Source organism: Protopterus annectens, chromosome 11.part0, assembly GCF_019279795.1.
Source record: "Protopterus annectens isolate FY-2018-M chromosome 11.part0, PAN1.0, whole genome shotgun sequence".
NCBI lineage: Eukaryota > Metazoa > Chordata > Ceratodontiformes > Protopteridae > Protopterus > Protopterus annectens.
The window spans coordinates 677,960,356-677,966,355 of NC_056745.1; the positions used below are offsets into that span (position 1 = coordinate 677,960,356).

Genomic DNA, 6,000 nt, shown 5'->3' on the forward strand with positions numbered 1-6,000 from the left:
GTAGGTCACACACCTTGTTGCTGGTTGCGATATATTAATGGCAGAAGGACTGTACACTGAAAGGCATAATAATGTGGCAAGACTGTTGCACTGGGGATTGTGCAAACATTATAATACTGAAGTAGCTGAAAAACACTGGAAACATTAGCCACAAAGCATCACAGAAAATGATGAAGTCTACATCACATGGGATTACCCATTACCAACAGTTCAAAAGACAAATGCAAGAAAACCACATATAGTGGCCCATGAAAAGAAGACAAAAGTAGCATTAGTCATTGAAATTCCTACACCCAGTGACTACAGTGTCTTGCATACAGAGAGAAACAGTCAAAAAAATATCAAAATTTGGAGGCAGATATGAGAGCAGTGTGTAAGAAAGACACCCAAACAGTTACAATAGTAGTAGGAGCAATGGGTCATATAAAAAAATAATCTACAATCGTATTTAGATACATTACCAATACATGTAACTTCATACGAATTGCAGGAGGAGTCATTACCAGACATATTGCGGGTGCTGCAAAGAGCACTTCTGGCTAACAAAGATTGAAACACTAATTTCGTGAACTTTAAACTTAGGAATGGGGTTCATTCCCATCATGGTACTAGAAACCCAAAAGACTTGGAGAAATTAAGAACAGATGGTGAGTAACTGAGCATGCACTAACATAGGAGAGTGCTCCCCCATGTATCAGGTCCTGACTAATAAGGTCGGATCCCAAAACAGTCGCATTTGAAATAAAAATCCATCTAAACCAATAACAGGAACTATTCAAAGGCAAACTGCATCCTACTATTAAGTGACAGTTTATCAAAATTCAGGACTCTCTCTAACCCCGACACCACAGAAGTATTTACAGAGTCCCTATACAAACACGCAAATGGCCCAAAATAACATATATATATGAAAAAAAACTCCTGGCCAGAATCAGGAAGAGCAACTCCCTTACAGACATGTGTTCTCTTACACAACTAAATAAGAAACTAAGAGGTCTAGTCAAGTCAAAATAGCCTTGCAGGTTATGGGCTATCGCAAGGCCTTCTTCACCTATGTCCAGAACTTTATAGAGACAACACGCTGAACTGGTGGTGAAGAGTGCCACCTTCACCGATCAGGGTGAAATAGCAAATCTCCTCGCTGAGAAATTCAGCTCAAACTTCACCCACCCCACCCCCCTTCAGCTCCACTAGGGGAAATCCCCTCTAAAATATTTCCCTGCAGCTATCAGCAGGGACCAGGTGCTGGCAGCACTCACTAAAGCCACGAATAGCTCCTCCACGGGTCCTGGCAACATCCTCTGTTGCCTCAACAGTCCAAAGCATGACCTCTCAGGACCACTTGAGGCACTCTTCAACTACAGCCTTCATTACAGGCTACATTCCAAGTGAATGGAGGACTGCAACACATTCCCTTCCATAAGGGCAGACCATCAAATAAATGAAGGAACTACAGCTACATTAGTCTAACAAGCCTAATATGTAAAGCCATAAAATGAACCATCATAGAAAGGATACACAACGACATTGGCAACCTACAGACACTGGACCCATCCCAATGTGACTGTTAAGGGAAAGATACACCTACTTAACTTGGTAGACTTCCTTGAGAGGATCATTGAGGCAATGGACGAGGGTAAAACAGTGCATACTGCGTATCTTGACCTGGTTAAGGCATTCAATACAATACCCCACTCAGGCATTGTTGAAAAGCTCTCTGATCTACGTGCAAATCCTGGATTGCCAGCTGGCTCTCAGACAGTACTCAAAAAGTCAGGATCAGTGAGACCACCTCTACAAAAGGGAATGGTCAACAGTGGAGTACCCCAAAGCTCCGTCCTGAGCCTGCTTCTGTTCTGCATCTACTTCCCAGAAGTCAAGGCCAATGTTCAAGGTCTCTGGCTCACCAAGTTCACAGATGACTATAAATTGGGAGCTATTATAGATCATCTCCAAGACACCAACATTTTGCAAGTGGATTTAACACAAGAAAATACCTGATGCCAAAGTCATGGCCTAAAGCCGAATGCCAAAAATCCATTAATGTCCTTTGGGAAACTGTCAACCTAAGTTAATTAGTACTCCACTTATAACAGTTGACACAATACTTAGGGATCTGGAAACATATGTAGACAGTAATTTGGCCTCTGACCAACATGTAGACAAGATAAAAAGAAAATTATTCTATGTCGCCCAACTTGTAGGTAAGGGTATGACCATCCCAATCCAAGAATGTTATAGTACCACTCTACTCTGCCCTTATTAGACATATCACTGAATACATTGCCCCTTTGGCATGTATCTAACCAGACACTTGCAAAAGTTGGAACATCCACAAAGGTGTCCCACCAGAAGTCAGGGCATGAACATCCTTGTCCTAGTCTGATCACCTAAAGGCTCTGTCTCTGTATTCAGTCTCCTACTGGCTGCAGAGATGGAATCTTTACCTGGCTTACAGGGCTTCCTCAGACCCAGCCTTGATGGATCTGCTACACATGAGCAAAACAAAGAGCAGTAGAAATGCTACAGCCACAGATCTGAACAGTGGGGGACATAAATAGAATGTACTGGCAACACTGATGTGTGCACCAAAGGATCCCTGCCCTATGGAACAGACTCCCCATCCAAGTAAAAGACATCATCCCTGACCCTTTTCAAATAAAATTTTAAAAGGGTGGAAAATTGTAAATTTACTTCCAGTCTGGCCTCCATGTCCCTTGTGAACAGAAGCGGTCAATAAAAAAAATATTATCCTAACAAACCTCCTACAAATATGCCCCTCCCACCATATAGACACCCATGACACTTGGGACCCAAATGACTTTGGGTGTGTGGCTAGGCTTGTAAAGGTCCTAACGTTCATTAGCCTAATAACAAATGGGGGCAGGGAACTATTGAACATCTTCCAGTAAGGAGGCCAGCTCAAGGGCCAATCTAGTAATGAAATGGGACGGTATAAAGTAAGACTGGAAAGAATCAGAATATGTTCCTGCCACTCTTTCCCTGGCTAAATGCTGTTACAATTCTATCCATCTATCCTCTGAGGTACCCTTTTGGGTCTTCTTGGATAAGCTAAGCTTCTGAGCTGTCATTTGAAGACCCATTAGCTTATCACTGCTACAGTAAAACTAAAATGGAACTTCATGGAATAAGATGATTTCCAGGATCTCTATTTTCTGTTTTTTTTTTTACCGTTTTTTGTTATTGTATTGCACTATAACTATTCGGAGGTAGGGGAGTTTGACCATCTTCTGTTATGAGGAGTTTTTTTTTAGTCCTGGATAGGAGGACTTACTGGGTTATTTAACAGCAAGAATTTGATTTGTAAAAGTTGCTAGTTCAGCAGTAGGTTTATTTTTCGAATTTTATTTGGAGATTGAGTTATAAAAATGTTTCAATTAAAAGCCATTTGTATTCTAAACAAAGAAGAAAAATGTGTTTGTGGGGAATTAGAATCGTTGTCAAGCATTTTAGACTTGTGTTACAGTTCAACAAGTTTGGGTGTATTTTTGGAGGACCTCTGCAAATCCTTCGGTGCAGGATTTGGATGAAATTTTGGTAGGTCATGAGGTTTACAGGCAACATTCACTTTGTTGATTAGCTAGATGCTTTTATAGACTATAAAAATGTTTTTTGCATATATATTGTTTTTTAGAATGTTTTACGAGAAATGTGCAGTGTAAATTTGTTTTGTAAATTATATGTGGATTTTATTGATCATTGCAAAAAAACTAAAAATATCCCCTACTCTTTCAGCAAATGCCATGGGAATTTTAAGGCCATCTGAGCTACCACCAACTAAGGCAGCTAGAACCTCAAGTTAATATACACATATACTTTACTGGGTACCAGGCTAGTCCCACTAGAACAGAAACCTCTTAAGGGGAGGTCAGATGTGATACTGATACTACTGGAGGAAATTTGGCCAGGGCATCAGGAACTTTATTTTTCAATAGGCTCCATAGGATATTTTACATCCACCTGAGCTGCCACCACTTCAGGTAGATAGGACCTCCGTTTAACATCTCAGACGAAGGACAACACAGCACTCAGAGGTATAACATCCTCCTCATACTACACTTTCAGCAATCGACCCATCGGGTGTAGGAATACAACCAACAGCTTTCTGCACCAAAGGCTGTATGTGCCACTTTATTTATGTGTATGGTAAATTCTCCAAGACCAGGGCTTTCAAATTTATTACAGTTTTCCCCCATACAGCACTGCACAGCTCTCAACATCCTACCACCAGAATCAGGGACATTTTTTTAAATAGTGGTAGTAGCAGGAACTTTGAAAAGTTGACATAAGACAAGCAGACTTTCTAAAGCAAAAGAAGTTAGGGGTTGCTTTTTTTTTGGCCAAAAGTGACACATTTTCGGGACAAACATCAGATTTTACAGGTTTTAGATACAGAATAACTGTTTTATGCAACTATACAGAATAACTGTTTATACATACAATATTTTTTGTCAGGACACAACTGCCCAAAGAGGGACTGTCCCTCGCAAAGTGGGACAGGTGGTAACCCTAAAAGAAGTCTATCGTGCTAGTATTAGGAGCGGCAAAACAAAAAGTGAGCCAAAATCAGGGGCAACCCTAAAAATCGGAGAGTTGAGAGGTGTGCAAAAGTAAGTGGCTACGTTATCAGACTTGTAAATCATAAATAACAAAACTGTTTTGAACCATGTTTCTGGAACACTAATATATCTCTCACCCAATCAGGGACAAATATTAATGGAATCAGGGACACTTTTAAATATTAGCACTATTAATATTAACTTGAAGACAGAGCAAGATACATTTTCGGAAGTAAAAAAAGTCTATAGCTCCGATTATCGTCATTATTTGTTATTCATCCACTTTTCTCCAAAAGTCACCATTTTAGGCGTAATTATGAGGGACGGGGTTAAAATTATAGTAAAAATCAGGGGCAGTGGAGAGGTATGCATTTTACCTAAACAAAGCACGTTCACGGGCTCTTCGCAATACAGGGTTGTGGTACACAAGCTCTAAAATGCTGAGAAAATATTTTATTATAGCAGTGCACACAAATGACTTAAAATGTTACTATAGATCTACACTCTGCTAACATAACTTATTACCATCGTTGTGTCACTGATTTATTTAGCCTATTCGTTACTGTTCACGAAAAAAGGATTTCGTTTCTAGGCAATAGTCTGAAATATCCACATTCCGGAACTCAACATGAAAACACAGCACTCCCCAGCTACGACATTAAAATTATACCATAAGGAAAACTGTAAAAATACATCTGTAATAGTGAACGCCGCTAAAACACTTACCGCACAGCTTTTTTTTGACAAACGCTATTTTATCTGTCCAGCTCCAGATCCGAAACATTGAATTGACTAGGCGTGGACTAAGAGAAACTTTGGAGGAAGATGAGAATTGTACTTTCTTAAACCATATTTACTTATAGCCAATGAAACTAAGAAATTTCCAACTATACCTTAGTCTCAAATAATAAGTATATGTTTTTAAGAGCTTTTTTAAAGCAATCATAACCCCCTCAATTTCCACAAGAAAGAGCACTTCACTACCGCCCCTAGGTTGTGACGTGCAAAGGAGGAAGCGTTAGACTAAAACCAGCCATTATAAAAGAATCTATTCATTTTGTTCTTCTTTAAATGACATACAGGTTTTACTCCAAAAAATGTAAGTGAAAGTGTCACACCCCTTCACAGTCTTGCTAAAATACCTCTTTACCTTACAAACTGCCGAGAAAAATGTAACCCGGAAGGACACGTTTATTGGATGCCCTTCCCCAAATAGGAACTAGGTGTAAATAATAACGGCTTGTTACCTGAGCTATGCAATTCACTTAAATAAAAGTCAGTTCAGGCATTGATTTTGCAGTAGAGATCTAAAGTTTTTCTGGAAAGTTTATTTACGGTTTTTGATCTAGTTGAAGATCATTAAGGGCTCTACTGTTTCATAAAATTCTCATCAGCTGTCAAGCGGCTGCAGTAATTTCAC

General features: G+C 39.7%; 1 protein-coding gene across 1 annotated transcript in view; it reads right to left on the reverse strand.

The window, feature by feature from the left end:
- The window catches only part of MANSC1 (MANSC domain containing 1), a 130,568-nt gene extending 124,852 nt beyond the window's left edge, over positions 1-5,716 (reverse strand). The window contains exon 1 of the mRNA XM_044087238.1: positions 5,307-5,716. The gene's annotated coding sequence lies outside the window, so the exon portion shown is untranslated. The remainder of the gene's footprint in view (positions 1-5,306) is intronic.
- Between the last annotated feature and the right edge of the window lie 284 nt (positions 5,717-6,000).